Source organism: Anolis sagrei, chromosome X (genome assembly GCF_037176765.1).
Source record: "Anolis sagrei isolate rAnoSag1 chromosome X, rAnoSag1.mat, whole genome shotgun sequence".
Lineage (NCBI taxonomy): Eukaryota > Metazoa > Chordata > Lepidosauria > Squamata > Dactyloidae > Anolis > Anolis sagrei.
The window spans coordinates 39,425,199-39,444,413 of record NC_090034.1 but is presented as its reverse complement, the minus strand read 5'-3'; positions in this window follow the sequence as shown (position 1 = coordinate 39,444,413).

The window sequence follows — 19,215 nt, the reverse complement described above, 5'->3', positions numbered from 1 at the left end:
AGCAGAGATTGGACTACATGGCCTTTGCAGTTATTTCCAGCTCTGTGACTCTCAGGGCAGTTCTTTTCAGCACAAGACAAATTCCAAAGCTGTGGGGTGGGCTCATACACCATTATCTTTCTGCTTTAAAAGTGCCTAGAAATGGAAGGGTGTGTGGGGGATAACGTTCTAGGTCATGCAAAGCAAGGCAAAATAAGCCTTTGGTTTTTGGAAAAAAATCATTTTGATTTTGTCAAACAGCGAGCAAACTTCTTATGTTTTGTGTTCTCAGTAGACTCAGGACTGTTCATTGACATAGCTTTCTTGACAGTTTGTCTCAAATCAACATGCAGGTGATGTCACGCTATTGTCCTTTTCTCCTCTTCCCCACCCAGCCTTTTAAAAAGTATCTTTGGTAGATGAAGAAACCTGTGGTTCCAAAAGCTTGCACAGAGATGTGCAAGCCTTTGGGACTGGGCTAATAAAACTATTGCCATAACATGAATTTGAAAATCAAGAAAGTGAAAAAAAAAATCACTAACCATGCCTTCAACCCAAAGTGATCATTTTAATTTTTTGCTCTGGAAGACCTGACCACCTCATTCTTCTTAATGTGAAGTCATGTGGAGCCAGAGCCCACAACAACATAACAATTAATTATTTGCTTCCAACAAGTATATTTGTGTTCATTGTTGGTGGCAATTATTGGTCCTTCGTGTTGAGGGAATACATTTGCTATCTACAGGTTGATTAATGTCCTTGCTTTTTTCTCTTTCTTTCTTGTTTTTGCCCCGGAGAGAAAAAGTGAAAAAAGACGAGGGAAAGGGTTTTGAAGGCACCGACTGTAAAACGAGAATGTCTAGGTCATGATTTGTTTTCTAGCTTTTACAAATTAAACCTATGTGAGATTTATTTTCTGAGCTAATCTTCAAACAGCATTCAGGCTCAACCTATAAACGAAGCATTACTTAGTCAAAATGATAAAAAAAATGAGTAGAAAATTAATTTGTATTGTAGTTCTGCCTCGGATTCAGATGCCGAACTCCGATTGCCTGTCTTGAGCCAAGCACTTGGAATTAAAATTTCTTTAAAGTACAGATTGATTCCTTTATTATTTTGGCTTTCACAGTTGGCATTCACATCAGAACCGGACACGGTTTGTTACCTATGAGCCAAAATGGCTGACAGACAGAACACAAAGGGCCATGTCTTATTCAGGAAAGAAGCTAGAACCAAAATTAGATTCTTTTTATAAGGCAGGCATACTAAAAACAAATACACAAGGAGCATTGCCAAAAACCAGTTTTTAATAAGGGCTAAGATAAATGTATGATACTTGGCTTGCATCCCTTTTCTTCTCAAATGTTGAAGTGCACTTGTTGGATGGGAGGCATTTTGGTATTTCTTGTGAACACATTCACTTCATGTTGATGTTTCAAACACCATGTTATTTCCATTGATGTTTGCTGTCTTCAGATTTACGGTAATTGCTGTAGTACCATTCTATTCTATTGGCTGTGATCACTTACATAAACTCCAGTTTATCATCTTCTCCAAATATTGATGGGAAATCAGTTCAGGACAGATGAAAGAGAGAATGTCTTCACACAATTTAAGGGGTGAGAATAACATAAGCATTCCCCTCATCTACCAAGCTTGGTAGATGACGGGAATGCTGTAGATATAGCATATTATTTATTTATTTGCCATATTTATACCCCGCCTATCTCTACCCTAGCAAGGAGACTCAAGACGGCTTACAATGGCACATACACTGTGCCTCAAAACAACAAATTCACCTAAAATAGTTTAAAATTACAACATATTATACATGGTTAAAATACATTCAAAGTTAAAAACACGCCATCCAGAGTTCAAGGTCTAAGGCCATTCCAAGGTCAAATTCCACATAATTCTATATTTGGCATACTGCACTGCCCTAATTTTTGAAAGCCTGCTCCCAGAACCGGGTTTTGACTCTTTTCCTGAAGGCTAGTAGGGAGGGGTCTGATCTGATGTCACTAGGGAGGGAGTTCCACAACCGAGAGGCCACCACTGAGAAGGCCCTGTCGCTTGTCCCCGCCAGCCCTATTTGAGAGGCAGGTGGGACTGAGAGCAGGGCCTCCCCAGATGATCTCGATTTCAGTAAGGTTCCCCATGACAGTCTCACAACTAAGCAAATAAAATGTGGACTGGACAGTGCTACTTACTGGTAGATGGGTTGGGTATTGGTTGAGCAACTGAACCTAAAGGATGCTCACCAATGATTCCTCTTCTTCATCCTTGAAAGAAGTGACTGTGCGGCACCACAAGGTTCCATCCTATATCCAGTGCTATTCAACATCTTTATTAATAACCTGGAGAGTGGAATAAAAGGTATGCCTATCGAATTTGGAGATGTTACCAAATTGGGAGGGATAGCTAATACACCAGAGGACAGGATCAATATCCAAAATGACCTTAGAAGATTAGATTGCTGGGCAAAAACCAGCAAAATGGATTCCAGCAGAGAAATTTATAGTATTACACTTAGGCAGAAAAAATGAAATGCACAGATAAAGGATGGGTGACACCTGACTTGAAAACAGTCCATGAGAAAGGGATCTAGGAGTCTTTGTAGATTACAGGCTGGATATGGATCAACACTGTGATGCAGAAGCTAAAAAAGCCAATGGGATTTTGGGCTGCATCAAAATGAATATATTGTCAAGATCAATGGAAGTCATGATGCCCCTCTATTCTGCTTTTCTCAGACATCTCCTGGAATAACCCCGTGTCCAGTTCTGAGCCTCACCATTCAAGAGGGACATTGACTCTAAGCTGGAAGGTGTCCAGAGGAGGGCAACTGCTTAAAGAGCAGCTTAAAGAGCTGGGTCTGCTTAGCTGCGGAAGAGAAAGATCAGAGGAGACTGCTTTGCCTGGCTTCCATGAGACAATACACCAGGGCAAATCTGTCACCCCACACATGGCTCCCTCTTAGTTACTGTTTCCCCATCACATGAAGAAAGTGTCACCCTCCTGAAGATGCCCCATATGGAAAATCCTGCTGGAGAAGCTTCCTATGTGGGGGGGGGGGGGGGGGGGAGGGAAGCCTCCAGCGACGATTTCACTCTGGTTGGGGATGGGACCTCCACCAGAACTCACACAATGTCGTGTGATGTCCGGCGTGGTGCTCCATCATGAAGATTCAGTAAAAGGATTCTAGGATGCTATTTAATGTAAATAAGAAGAGGTCCATGATCGCCATGTTTAAATATTTGAAAGGCTGTCCTAGGCAAGAGGGGGCAGGCTTATTTTCTACTGCCTTAGAGGCCCTTCCACACAGTCCTATATCCCAGAATATCCCAGAATATCAAGGCAGAAAATTCGACAATATCTGTTTTGAACTGAGTTATCTGAGTCTACACTCGGATAATGTGGGATTTCCTGCCTTGATATTCTGGGATATAGGGTATTATGTATTATGTAAATACAATGCAGGCCCGTAGCCAGGATTTCGTTTCGGGGGGGGGGGGGCTGAATTTTTTTCAGGGGGGGTTTCGGGGGGGGGGGCAAATACATAGACAGAGAGCCAGGCCCGTAGCCAGGATTTCGTTTCGGGGGGGGGGGCTGAGTTTGGTTCGGGGAGGCTGAGTCTGAGTGAAAGAGGGTCTACCCTAGCAAACCTTTTGTATCATTACCCCAATACCCCCATGCATATGGGATATATTAAATATGGTGATCAGATCATGATATGAATAAACATAACAGTTTAAGTAATGCACCAGTAAGGCCTTTTTGCGAACCACCATGATGCCTGATACAATATATTATTTTATTAGCATAGCACAATATTAGTATTATATGTTACTATATTGTACTATATCATTATACTGTAATATTATTAATATTATTACATCTATATAAATAAAAATTTAATGTTCGTTTCTGGGATTAACATAACTCAAAAACCACTGGAGGAATTTACACCAAATTTGGACACCATATACCTATCAGGCCAACGAGTGACCCTCACTCATAAAAACACTGAAAAACATACCAGAAAGGACTTAAAACACAAAAAAACCCAAAAAGACATTACAGCGCATGCACAAAAACAACTCCCTGGCACAGCTGCCTCCATTTCTACTTGAGCCAAGTGTGAATGTTACAATTGCCCATCTGGATTACCTTTAATAGCACCTCAAAAGCCTGGCTTCTACCTGCCAGTGGGAAATCTTTGGTGAGAGGAGTTCCCTAGCCCAGATTTTTCCATGTCTGGAAATCTTCTGTTTTCTGAGGGCCACAGCAATGCATGGCTGGGTACAGCTAGTGTAATATAAATATATATAATTATAATATCATATTATTATTATTATTATTAGTAGTAGTAGTAGTAGTATTATATTGTATTACATTACAATATTATCAATATAATATGTATATACAATATATTATATGTTATTAGCACAGCACAGGAGACAAGGTGGAACTGTCTTCCTGGGCCCCTCTCTTCACTCTGGTTCCAGAGCAGGAGTTGGTGCTGAGGGAGGGGCTCCCAACTGATGACATGTTTTAGCCAAAACATGATCCCTATAATCCTCCAAAAGCATGAATAAAGGAGGCTAGTATGAGAAACATAGCCCCACAACCATAATTCAAGCACTGACTTCTGCCTTGATTAATGAAGAGTCCATATTTTTCTTCATGGACTCACAGTCACAAGTTAAACAGCAGTTGGAACCGAGGTGACATGAAGATGGCAGGTGGACAGTGACATGTTAAATGCCTCCTGTCATTCCTCCAACTCAACAATCACCCTTCCCAAGGTGTTTTCTAGCCTGCAGAAGGAAAGATGCTACATCCTTGTCTGTCCACCAAATCGATCTCCATGGACAGAAGAGCAGGTGGAAGAGAGCAATGTCAGAATTGAAAAACAGGAGGGGGGAAAATGAACCCAGACTTCCCTATTCTAAGCCCAGCATTCTACCAGGCATGCTTGTTTTGGATGAAAATCCTTTCTCCCGTCATCATTTCTGAACAAAATGACAAAGCAAGGTTTCCTGGAAGGGAAAGGATGCATCTATATATGGCCAGCTACAAAAATGGGTTTTCCTCTAAATCACACAGATGGAGCAAGACGCCATGATTGTAATGCAGAGTTGACATTCTTTTCCAGTGTATAGTCATCTAATATTGGTTGCCATAAACACTGTAAATCAAATCTCATGTCAAGTGTGCACACTTCCATTTATTTTTTTAAAACCATAGAACCGATGCAAGTGTCTGGCAGTAAAATATCTCCCTCTCTTTTTGCTTGCTCATCCCAGATGCCAGCATTTCAGCACTGTTGCCAATGGTTGGCATAGTTGGGTAACTGCAGAATGGCACTTAAAACAATGTTAAGACACAATGCAGTGCAGAACTCAACACTCTAGTGACCCCCAGACATCTCATAGAATCATAGAGGCAACAAAGGCTATTTCGTCCAACTTTCTGCCATGCAAGGGGGAAAAAATCATATACTCCACGAATAACTCAACCTCTATTTAAGCACTTCCAAAGAATGCAAAGCCACCATGCTCCTGAGACAGTCAGAAGACAGCCTGAAATGGAGATGTACTACATCTACAATACTCCACAATCTATAAAGCTTATAACTCAATAAAAAGAGAGACATTTAGTATGGCATAACTTATTGAGAAAACCTTTCTGGCTCTTAGTAATCACAGCATCTGGGACTCCAATCTCATGCATTCCAGCCAGTATGATCAGTGGTCAGACATGATGGGGTTCGTCATCCAGAACACTTGCAGGGTCCCATGATAGCACCATTCCAGACTATTAGTGTGGGAAATAGAAACAAAAGCTGAAGGGACGGCTTTGTACAGCAGCAAGTAGAGTTTTAGATAGTGAAGAGTAGGGTTGGATAGGTTCCTTTGGAAAAGCCTGAAAGTTGATAGAAAACATGAATCTGGACTTCCGATGCAGTTTTGAACCATGCAGGAAAGGTGAGGGGGGGGGGGATCCGAATTTGAACCACTTACCTTTTTTTCAGAAATATTATATAATATTTGGATATGTCCCAAGGTTATTTTAATTTTCACAACCATTAAGCAACTTTGGTAAAGCCTAAAAATTTTCCGCCTGTGATGCAAGGAGGGATGAGGTGGGCGTGGCTAATCAGTTGGAGACAGAACTCAGTCATACAGTCTGGCTTTTTCAGTTGAATCCATGCCTTTGTAGCAGTCAATATGTCCATGTCTGTCTTGTCACCAGCAATAATCATCATCATCATCATCATCATCTTTATTTATATCCCACCCTATCTCCCCAAGGGCGGCGTACAACAATATAAAATACAATGGCAAACATTCAATGCCAGTGAAACATAACAAATCAAAAAACAACCTTAATAAACATGACATTATACTTATAACACATTTAACACATCTAATCCATTAAAAACTCTTAAAATCCAACTAAACTAATTGGGGTTAAGATGGTATACAGCAGATGAACAGATGTTCAACAACAAGGCAAGCTGTATATAAGGTGTAGTTAGTCCACTTCATATGCTAAAATGCATAAGTGTTTTTAAAAAAGCTTTTTAAAGGAGAGGAGATAGGAGGCCACTTCTAATTCTTGAGGGATGGAGTTCCAGTGGCAGGGGGTGATCACAGAGAAGGCCCCCTCTCTCGTTCCCACCAGCCTCACTTGAGACAGGGGTGGGACCGAGAGGAGGGGCCTCCTCCACTGACCGCAGCACTTGAGCTGGTTTGTACATGGAGATATATATATTTTTAATAGTCTGGGCCCGAACATTTTAGGGCTTTATAGGTAATAGCCAACTCTTTGCAAGATGGTACCATCACCAGGGGCTTTGAGGGAAGGGGCAGTGTTTATTTTCCTTGATGACTCTGCCTCAGCTCCGGGGGACTCACTCCTGGCAGAGCTGAGGCCCTAGCTCTGCGAAGTGAGGCCAGCAATCAACACCTACTTGCCCCAGAGACAAACCTTGTAAGCTCCCCTGAGTCCTTTATAGGAGATGGTGGCAGGATATAAATAAAGTTTATTATTCTTTATCATTTGTATTTAACCTGGAAGCAGACCAGCAGCCAGCGGACTCCCTGTACGGCACTCCAGTTAGTAATCTGACTGCTGATCTCTGAACCTGTTGCAGCTTCCAAACTATCTTCAAAGGCAGCCCCACGTAGAGAGCATTGCAGAGAGCATAGTCACATCCAAATGGGACGTGACTATGGCATGGACTACCATGGCCAAGTCTGGCATCTCAAAGTACGGGCACAGTTGGCGCACAAGCTCAAATTGTGTGAAGGCACTCCTGGCCATCGCCAACACATGGGGTTCCAGGGTCAGGGATGAGTCCAGGGTCATCCCCAGACTGCAGACCTGTGCCTTTAGGGGGAGTATGACACCATCCAACACAGGCTGTGATCCTGTAAAATGCAGAGGAGTCTAACAGCACCTTTCAACTTCAAAAACTGAGAACAATGTGACTGATCATGTGAAGGCTGTTCTGAACCCACCATACAGCCCTGATTTGGCTCTGTGTGATTTCTTTTTATTCCCTAAGCTCAAAATGGTCCTCAAAGGACATCATTTGGGGACAGTTGAAAACACCCAGGCAGCTGCGAATAAGGCTTTGAACAACATCTCAAATGAAGACTTCCTCCACGGCTATGAAGCAACCCGGGGATTGCTGAATTCGATCACAACGAGCCTATTTTCAAGGGGATAAACTGTAATTGCATGTATGTTCAATAATTTTTTTTAACTCAGTTCACTATATTTGGAAGAAATGACATATAGAAGGAAGAAGGGAGCCAAAGGTTGCCAATCTCTGATATATATTGTCCCACCTCCAAACCCCTGAGGACAGCTCAGCTAGAAAGGTGGTAACTGTCTAGTAGACTTGAGACCGAATCAGTTTGAATAAAAATTATTTGTAATATTCAGTAGGCCGTTTAGTATAATATCTGAAAACAGAATGGGGAGGAGGGAGGATTGAGAGAGCCAGATTTTATCCGCTACTGCAGAGGATAAACTACAATATACCTGATGCAGGGATCTGGTGGAACTCCTGGAAAAGAATAGATTATTGCAGCATCTTTTTCTCCCTCCCCAGCAGCAGCATCCCTCCATTTTTGGGGGGAAAGTTTTCCTAGGCTTCTCCTTCAGAGAAGGCCCTGCTGGGAACTTGCTTTCCCAGCAAAAGTTGCATATGGTAGACACTGAAAAGTTCCTCTTGGAGCATGATGGGAGTTGAAGTTTTTTTCTCTTTGTTTCTCAGCCAATAAAAAGCCTGGTTGTGTCCATGCTCTGATTGTCTGAGAATGGACATGACTGAGGATTAAGCCTTTTAAGTTTCACATTGTAACCAATAGACCGAGTCTTTGCTGAATGAAAATGGAAGCACCCATTCCAATTTGGGTAACTTCCCGGCAGGGCCGTAGCCAGAAAAAGATTTCGGGAGGGGTTGAAATTTGGGGGGGGGGGTTGAAATTTTCGGGGGTGGGGTTGAAACCTGCCTCTTAGCTCACACTGAAGCAAAGAGCACAGCAGGGGGCAGAGCTGCCTTCAATAGCCTGCAGCTCCGCCCCTGTCAACCACCTCCACCAAGTCTGGCCTCCTTAATGAGAGTATTCAATCCCCCCCCCCCCAACTTGGTTGCTTCATCAGCTATTGCTGCAAGTAATGACAATGTGAATAAATTGTCAATATTTGCTTGAGATAGTGCTTGCAGTTCTGGAGGGACTCTTAATTTTTTGCATCTCATAGACTTAGCATGAGGATTTGGTTAACCAGTTAAAATTCATGAGTAAACCAGGTTTTTTAAAAAAAATCTGAAACATTTCAGGGGGGGGGTTGAACCCCTAAAACCACCCCCCTTGCTACAGGCCTGCTTCCCGGTAAACAGAATGAGGGGCCAGCCAAGAATGGACCCGAAAATGGCATCCTTTTGGCCAAATTGCACAAGCCTACTGTCTAGTAAGTGTGTACTAATATTCACCTAGAAGTCCTCTCCATCTCTCCACATCCTCACACTTTCCAGATGTGTGAGAATTAATACTCAGCATTCTTAAACAGCATCAAAAAGTGGTCAAGGCACTATTAGGAAAGAAGAATGGGAGGAAATGTGGAGGAAAAGATTGAAATTTTGCTACGCGACGGATCTAAAAGAAAATTGGGCAAAAATAGCATACAGATGGTACATGACGCCAAAGAAACTGGGGAAGACCTATAAAAACATGACCACAAAGTGCTGGAAATGTGAGGAAACAGAAGGGTCGTTCTACCATATGTGGTGGTCGTGCCCAAAAGCCAAAACATATTGGAAGGAAGTACAGAGAGAAGCACAGAAAATACTGAAGATTAACATCCCCTGGAAACCAGAATTATTCCTGCTAGGAATGTATGATTTAGACATCGACCAAAACTCGGATAATTTGATGTTCTTGATGATGACAGCAGCCAGAATCTGCTATGCACGAAAATGGAAACAGAAAGAAATCCCGGACGAAGACGAGCGCTTAACGAAGATACTAGAAATCAAAAACATGGACAGGCTTACCTTTCTAATACTAAGGAATAAAGGCATAAACAAGAAAGAAACAAACTGGGAGAAAGTGTCAGAATACTTTAAAGGAAAAAACAAGAAGATCCTAACAAATTAACCAGGTAAATACCACCAAAATGAAACCTAAGAACAAGGAGAGGGAGGAAGGAACAAATAAGAAATAGAAGAAGGAGAAGAAGGAGAAGAGGAAAAGAAAAGAAGAGACCCTTAAGATGAAGTCTTAAGAAGTCACGAATTTTATTTTTCTTATTTCTTTTTCATTTCTTTCTCTTTTTTTATTTTATTTTAACCCCACCCCCCTTTTTTTGCCCCCAACTTTCACTCCCCTCCTGTTCCCTCTCTTTTTCTCTTTTTTTCTCCCCATCCTTTCCCCCTACCCCCTACCCCTGCCCCGCATCCCTACCAAATCCCCCCCTTTTTTAAATTTTTAACTGCTTTTGAAAAACTTAATAAAGATTATTTTTAAAAAAAGTGGCCAAGGCAACAGGAGTAATCCAAAGCATCTGATGAATCTCTCATTTAGGAAAGACTGCTCTACTTAATATACCACCCTGAACATAGCCTTTACTGGCTATTACCTACTCCAGATGGATTTTGAAATGATGGAACTGAAACAACCTCTATAGATGGGAACATCCGTTATAATTTCCCCCTCTTGCATTGATTTTTATTCATTTGATGTATATCTGGGGGGTCTTTTTCCAGCCTTGGGGATGAAGGAAAATAATAACTCCAAACAAATTTGGATCAGCCAGCAGTCTCTTCTTCTGCCTGGTTAGATATGGTCTGTGATTAGCTGACCTTTTTTTTACATCAAGAGGGGTATTAATGGTTCTTTTCATTTTTCAACCCCCACCCCCCTCGCCAATGCACCAAAAAGAAGAAGAAAAGGTTGCATGAGAAAATAAGATGTAACAAAAGCATTACTTTTTCATTCTACCATAGGAGCAAGGGAGGGCTGTCATTACACAACAGTCCTCTCTTTTTTTTTGTTTCTATCCAAATGGCATACAATATCAAGGGACTCTGGAAACGTTCCTTTGGCCATCTAGCTGCTGAATGCAGGCAAAGCATGCTCTCTGAGGTAGAATGGAAAAGACAGATTTAATTCTCACATTTCTTTTGGATGCTGCCATCAAGCCATCTTCTCTTAACTTCCATACTGCAGCTGACACCTAGGCAGCAAATTTCCACAGCCTGCTCTTTAAGGGGTTGCTGCTGAGTCTGGGCAACTTGTGATGGATTCTCTAGCAATCTGTGGACAAGTCAAACCTCCCTGGTGAACAGTTCCTGCACACATGTTACAAACAAGTTGACAGATAGGTCAGAGGTTTGAAAGCAGCCTCTGTCCCTAAAGAACATTGTTTCAGGCCTATATTACACAATGTTACATGATTTTTGTTCCTGGGTTATAAATGTCATTTCCTAATTGGTTCTATCATAAAAACATGGAAAAAGTTTATTAAACTGCAAAAACTTTGTTTGCTATGTTTTTTCAAGGAATATGGCTTGGCGGTCAGGTTGCTCACAGGAGCGGGGTACAGGGAGCATACAACTCCCCTGTTACGCCAGCTCCACTGGTTGCCTATTAGTTTCCGGGCACAATACAAAGTGTTGGTCTTAACCTATAAAGCCCTAAACAGTTCCGGCCCAGTTTACCTGTCCAAACATATCTCCTGCTACGAACCACCAAGGACCTTAAGATCATCTGGCGACACCCTGCATTCGGTCCCACTGCCATCACAGTCACGTTTGGTGGGGATGAGAGACAGGGCCTTCTCTGTGGTGGCCCCTCATCTGAGGCTCTCCCTCCCTAATGAGATTACATCTGCCCCATCCCTCCTGACCTTCTGGAAGAAACTCAAATCCTGGCTGTGGGTTCAAGTGTTTGCAGAATAGGCTGATTTACTCATGAAGATAAGGTTTCATTGGATCGCAATGGACTTATTTGGATGACAATTTGAACCAGCAATCTTTTTAAATGTATATTTATAACTGTTTTTAATATATGCTAATTGTATTTTATGTTATGTTATTCTATTGTGTCAGCATCAAATAGTCGCCTGTTGGAAGCCGTCCTGAGTCCCTCTTCGGAGGTTGAGAAGGACGAGGTATAAATGTTCTAAATAAATAAATAAATGGAGCAGAACAACTACTTTCAAAGTAAGTAGCACACAATTAAACAGGAAATAACACTTTCAAACCAGGAGCAGATCCCCCCCCCCCCCAAATTTTGTTACATAGTGTTATTTAAGAGGACAGGTATACAACCAGTCAACAATTGAGAAGCAGATTGTAGTTAATGGTGAAGATAAACATTTTAACAGCAAGAGTTGTTGAGTGTGGGATAGACTGTCTCAGGAGGGAGAGGCAATCTTTTTTTCTTTGCAGAGAGAATTGTCCAGGATTCTGAAATTGCAAGATCCTGCATTGGAGTAAGATTTTGAATTAGATGACCTTTCAGACTCCTTCCAGTTATATAGAGTTTGAGCAGGTTCACCTTATTCCAGATGTGGAATCCAACCTAGGGAAGAAAAGAATCTAAGCTGACGATAATGAATTACAGTCTTCCTCTAGTTCCTTTCTGTCATATATGAGCTGTGGGAGTCTAGAGTGAATTATATGTGATGACACGGTTAAGGAAACCCCAAATACTTCTAAGTGTTTTGGTAACTAGTTTGCTTTCCTTGACCAAACTCAACAAGACAACAAGGGGCAATCAATGGACTCAGTCTATTGCTCAATTGCTGTCTCCGCTAGAGTCAGTGTGGTTACTCTGGACCATGCTCTGACTAATAAGAAGCACTGCTTGAATATCAAGCAAAAATGTCATGCTATCATACAAAAGCTGACTGGCACAACCTGGGATCACAACCAGACACAGTGAAGACACTTCCCCTTGTGCTTTGCTACTCTGCTGCCAAATACACATGCCCAGTGTGGAACACATCTCACCACGCTAAAACAGTGTATGTGGCTCTTAATGAGACATGCCACATTATCACAGGATGTCTACGCACTACACAGCTGGAGAAATTATTCTGTTTAGCCAGTATTGCACCACCTGACATCCATCGGGAAGTAGCAGACTGTAATGAAAGGACCAAGGCAGTGACATCTCTAGCTCATCCTCTGTTCAGATATCAGCCAGCAAGCCAACACCTTAAAGCAAGAAATAGCTTCCTAAGATCTGCAGAGATACTCACAGGAACACCTCAACAAGCAAGAGTCCAAAAGTGGTTTTGTTGTACATTATAACTGTATTCTCAATTTGTTTCTGACATGATCAATTAAAAAAAAGTAGACTCATGCCTTCTCCAATGAGGCTGTGAATCCTAGCTAGCACCCTCCAAGACCAATGGGAAGCCACCACGGCAATTCGCAATTGTTCTGTACTGCTATAAATAATCCGTGCATTCACAGTTGGGTTATGTCAGTACTTGGAGCACTAACTCTGCTGATATCCTCTTTGGCCATTGAGAATTAAAGACCTCTGCTTTTGCCTTCATGCCTGTCTGTGCTTCTTTCAACCTTCTAGATGCTTAGCACAATGGGCTCACGAATCCCATGATTTAGGGGAGCTGAAATCACACAGGAACTCTAACCCAAAAAGTAAGAACATTTGGAACCATGGTTCAACTTTAACTCTCCTGATTCAAAATATAGGAACTTTGGAGGACCCTTCTAGCATCCTTTCCACTTCATGTAGTCACTGCAGAACAAGGCCACTAACCACCCATCCCATGAGCAGTGCAGAGGAGCTGAAATGAAATGTATTTTGATAAGTGCCAATACCTAGAAAGAACACTTTACTAGCTTAGTCCAATTTATGGGAAGGACATTTAATTATGTTTAATGGGCTTAATGCCAGGCAAACCTGATATAAAAGGGAGACAATGTCTCAGGATGTTCCCATCAACTATCATTAGTGTTACGGTATTTTATGTATTGTCCAAGACAATTCTTCTTCCTATGTGGTCCATAGAGGTCAAAAGGTTGGACACCCCGATGTAAACCGATGCATGTAAATAGATGTTATCTGGTATCATTTTACACATGATAGAGTTGGATTTTTAAAAAATGTGGACAAAGGAAGCCAAGCACTGTAAAGGCAAAGAGCACATCTGAAAATGTAAAATCAAATTTGTGTAGATAGTAAACTGTCATTCCCACTCTTTACCAGACCTCCGTCTCAAAATGATAATGAGCAAAAACAATTAGCTTCTGTAAGACAAGAGTAGTGTTCTAATCTCAAGTAGCATGACTACTTTTACAGTTTCAAGCAACGGACACTATGAAGGTGAACAAGAAGAATTGTTTCAGAACTAGCTTTGCATCCCTTGACATTTAGAAATGACCCAGGAGTCATGTTTTCATCTTCATCAGGGTTCAAAACTGTCCACAGCATGCATGAAAATGAGAGGCGACATTTTGGAATGTATTTTTTTCTTTTCCATTTTAATCAATTGTGGGTATAGTGGGTAAATGCCATTTAGCACTCTAGAATCTAATGTACTTTATTTCTATCCACTGTAGTTTCCATTGCCCACTTCCAATAAAGCATATATATTGCAGGAAGATTATATTACCCAGGAGTGAGTCACAGCAAGTGGTAGCAACCGGTTACCAAGGATGGAAACAGAAACCATTGCCCAGAATTTGGCAAGAAGGACAGAATCTGGCACTTTGACGAGTCTGTACCAGGGTTGGATAGGTTCATTCGGAAGAACCTGAAAATCAGAAAAAACTTAGGAATTTTGGCTTCCAAAGTAGTTTTGAACCATGCAGGAAAGGTGGAGGGGATCCGAATTTGAACTACTTACCTTTTATTTTTCAGAAATATTATATAATGTTTGGATGTCTCCCAAGGTTATTTTAATTTTCACAACCATTAAGCAACTTGGTAAAGCCTGAACTTTTAAAATCTCATGCTTTCTGCCACGCCGATGCAAGGAGGGATGAGGTTGGTTCCTTCCCAGGGAACCAACTAGAGGCAAGGCAGGAAATGTAATAAATTGTCATTGCCCAGTTTGAAGTTATCTGGCTGTTGCTGGTTCCACCTCTCATGGAGTATGGGAAGGAAAGAATGTGGGTGGGTTTCAGGTAATAGATGTTAATTATGGTAGTTTCTCTAGTCTGGTTGAGGACAATGGTTCATACTGGTGAAACAATGGAAACTCATTCAGGCAGAGTGTTAGTCAGCCTGAATGGATTCCCAGGAAAAGGACAAAAAAAATCATTGGGCATCTTCTGTGACCTCTGGTTTGCTCCATTATTAGATGTGTGGAGGCATTGCTAGGTGATTTTGGTGGTTCTGGGGCATTATTATTAATAGTTCAAGGTGTGGTGAAGCAATGAAATTCATTAAGGGATGCTTTATTATTCATTAATTGTTGTCAACACTGTGAAGCACCCTGAGTCCCCTTCGGGGTTGAGAAGGGCAGTATACAAATATCGTGAATAAATAAATAATAAATAATGCTTTGTAGGCAAGGAGAAAAATCCAATGTGCCAACTATATAGCCACAAATAATAATTTATATATTTTATATAATTCATTTTGTGGTTTTTTGGGGGGGGTGAATTATTACTTGATAACAGAGTTACAAGCATAATATTGTATGTTCAAGCACAAGGTCTTTCTCTCCTCTTTGAGGTTAATGCAGTTACCTTCTGGGCTAAACAACAGCTGAAATTATTGTCGGGCCCTTTAATATAGTTTTAAAGTCAGCTAAGTGAAGTTTTTTTTTGTTTTATTTGGAAATGGACAATCATTGAGAATTTCTTTAACCTTTGGAACAAGAAAGATTCCATGTTTAATGGTGAAAATTAAAGGTCAACTAATTCAGTAAGAGGTGGCTCCCTTTCAACACTTCAAAGATACAGTGGTGAAATCTTTATTTTTAGCCAGAAAGAAAATTAGAGAGCGAATGCATTTCTGTCAAGCTCTACAACACATTTAGGTGAAAATGAATAATTCTCCACTGGAAAAAGTGCTTCTAGTACCTTCTGAAAATACATGGGGCACCTATCTTTTGCTTACATTGGAAATGCCAAAAAATGAAACAAATCTTTGGAAACAAATCTTCAGTTGAATTAGAGAACATGACTATTTCCTGCCATTTGAGGCCAATAGTTGTTAGGGATGTGCAATACATTTAAAATGGTTCAAAAGTCATTACAAAACTGGGGGGGGGGGGGGGGGGGAGGGTTGCTGGTGCCTCATTTCTAAAGTGTTTCTAAAGTATACTTAGTTAAAAATTCATTACTATAATGAGAGTAATGAAATTTTGTTACTATTTCATTATAGTAATTACACATACTTACTATAATTGGGGAAAATTCAGGCTCCTACCTCCCTCATTTTGAGTGAAATTTGCTACAGTGGTAGAACACATTGACTACTGTTACCCCACCAAATTTCAGAATGTTTAACTTATCCACGGATTTTTGGGGAATTTTCAAAGTTTTTATAAACAAGATTTTAAAAACCTTATAAGAGCTATCTACTTGAATTTTATATACAATGCACAAGATAACTAGGGCATCAAAGATTCACATATCTACAGATTTTTGTGGATTTTTAAAAGTTTAGACAAAAACCATGTATCCCCCAAAAATTGACAACAGGTATTTATTTATTTATTTATTTATTTATTTATTTATTTTTATTTCGTATACTTCTACCCCGCCCTTCTCAACCCCCGAGGGGAGACTCAGGGCAGCTTACAAAATGGCATGATTTGGTGCCTACACAAATACAATAACATATAAAAACAGCAATTAAATGGTTAACAATTAAAACAATTAAAACAACAATATATCTCACAGTCGATAGCCAATCTCAAGCACAGCGTTCACCAACTCAGGGTCCATACTTCGTTCCACATTGTCTATTCCTATCCGTCGTCACAGTACTTTATTCATCTGCCAGATTGCCCAAACGCCTGGTCCCACATCCATGTTTTTAATTTCTTTCTGAAGGAAAGGAGGGATGTTGCTGATCTAATTTCCCCGGGGAGTGAATTCCATAGGTGAGGGGCCACCACTGAGAAGGCCCTGCTCCTTGTCCCCGCCACAATCTCACTTGTGACAGAGGCGAGGCCGAGAGCAGGGCCTCCCCAGAGGATCTCAGACTCCGAGGTGGGACGTAGAAGGAGATGTGTTTGGACAGATACGCTATCCCCATGTCTGTCTGTCTTTATGATACACAACCACATAACTTCAACTTAGCACAGATTTATACTATTACTTATGTACTTTAGTCCCTTTGCAGATTCAGTAATTTTACTTATTATTATTAGAGTGACTCTAAATGGCGGTTGCTGCAGTCAGCACTCATTGTGTCATTCAGATGCTGAGCACTGCATTCTCGGAAATGTAGTTTAGGGCAGGGCTTTTTCCATTCTCTACCACAGGGGGCCTCACCTTCCCGAACTACATTTAAGATGGCAGTGTTCTCAGTCTCCTGCCCATTAACTTTAATCCCGCCCCCAGTGCCTTCCTTATGGCAACTGGGCCAAAGAAAAAGGATTGGTTATTAAAGCACTTTATGTTTTCTTGGCTTTACCAAAGTTGCTTAATGCTTATACTGAAAATTAAACTGACCTTGGGAGGCATCGGATGTTACAGAATCTTTAAAAAATGATTGATGAGTATTTATTTATTTATTTATTTATTTATTATTCAAACTTATATGCCACCACTCCCTTGGGGCTCAGAGTGGCTTACAAGAACAGGCTAAAATCTAACACAATTTAAAAACAGTTTAAAAACAATTTAAAAACAACAATATCAAAGATCAAAGGCCTTAGAAATTTCAATTTCTAAATTCCTCCCCTCTTTCCTGCATGTTTCTAATATCAATTCATATGCACAAATTTAACGAATTTGATCCGAAATAAGAATTAGAAGCGAAAATATACACACCCCTAATATTTATATTGGCTTAAATCCAACTCATTGCTGGAATTTTCAGGATGCCCTTTCCCCACTTCTCTTTGATAAACAATATATATATTGTTTATTAAATTCTGATTAGAAAGAAGAAAGACAAAACAATGACCACAGATTATTTGCAGTGCTTCAAAGTGGGCAACAAAAATGTTGAAATAATTAAATATTTTATGTGCAGTAAAAGATAACAATAACAACAACAACAACAACAACAACATATTTATTACTCACCTCTCCTTGTGGCTCGAGGTGGGCTAGAAGAAAGCACTATTAAAATACACATAAATACACTCAGGTAAAATGCAGCTTAAATTTTACCAATAAAATGAATCCTAAAATTCACAAATTAAAACTGACTAGGTAGGCCTCCCAGAAGAGATGCATCTTAAGTTGTGTCTTAAATTTTGACAGCTGATTTAGCTGTTGGATAAAAATTGAGAATGTACTCAAGATATCAGAAGAATTAATCACATTTGAGACTGTGCTCAAGATATCAGGAAAATTAATCAAATTTGAGAGTGTACTCAAGATATCAGAAGAAGGCTATGATTTAGAAGGTCAGCTATGAAAGCAATAGATAAGATCTTGGAAATGTAAAACAACACAAAGCTCATATAATCATAGAAAGTGCTAACCTAAAACACTACAACTCCTTAAAAATAAAAAAGAGCAAAAAAGAAAGGAAAGGATGTTTTGATAAGTCTCAGAGGTTAAATTAAGTCTCAGAGGTTTAAAACAAATCAATTTGAGATAGGAATAAAATGTTTCAAGTTGATGCTGGGAATTGCCGGAAATGTTGCTTGGTTTGTCTTAAATGAGAACTACAACAACAAATACCATAACCTCCAGCATGCTCCTGATGTATTTGTCCAATCTCAAAGAGCCTAATGTGTGCCATTAGCTTAACATTTGATTTTTTTTAAAAAAAAGAAATCCCTCACAATGTCTCCAAAAGCATTTCACTCACCACTGAATATTATTGCTGCTATTATTATTATTATTATTATTATTATTATTATTATTATCCTGCTATATCTCTCTAAAAAGAGACCCAAAGCGATGAACGCTAAAAACAATACAATATATGGTTTAAAACCCCAAAACATACAACCATTAAAATAGAATTAAACACTGAAACTATTAAAATAAGAACTTGAAACCATTAAAAACTTACATACCTAAAACACTTAATATATTGTTCGGATGACTGTAATGCACTCTACATGGGGCTGCTGATCAGCAGTGTTTGGAAATTTCAGCTGCTCCAAAGAGCTGTGGCCAGATCAAGGACCTCATCACACGAAGGTCCATAAGCCGGGGAACCGTAGGGGAATCTGTGGGGCAGTAGGGGAAACCATTGGAAAGCCTTGCCATCACATGCAGTTTCCCATCTGTCCCCATCTTGTTCTTCAGTTGTCCCCAGCTTAGTCAATGAGAACACAGGTGACTGTCTATGTTCTCAGGCCAGCCTCTCTGCACGCTGCTGAGATGCAGCCAGAATGGAGCAGGGATGGAGTCCTGATGGAAGTAGTCCTTCGTCGTGTGATGGGCTCCATTGGGCTCTGTTCTGGCTGCATCTTGGCAGTGTCCTAGGCTTTTTGTCCATGTGATGAGGTCCCAAGTCAGTAAGCCACTTTGACTCTCTTTTATGGAAAGAAAAAATGGGATATAAATAAATATCAGAGGAAGAAGAGGAGGAG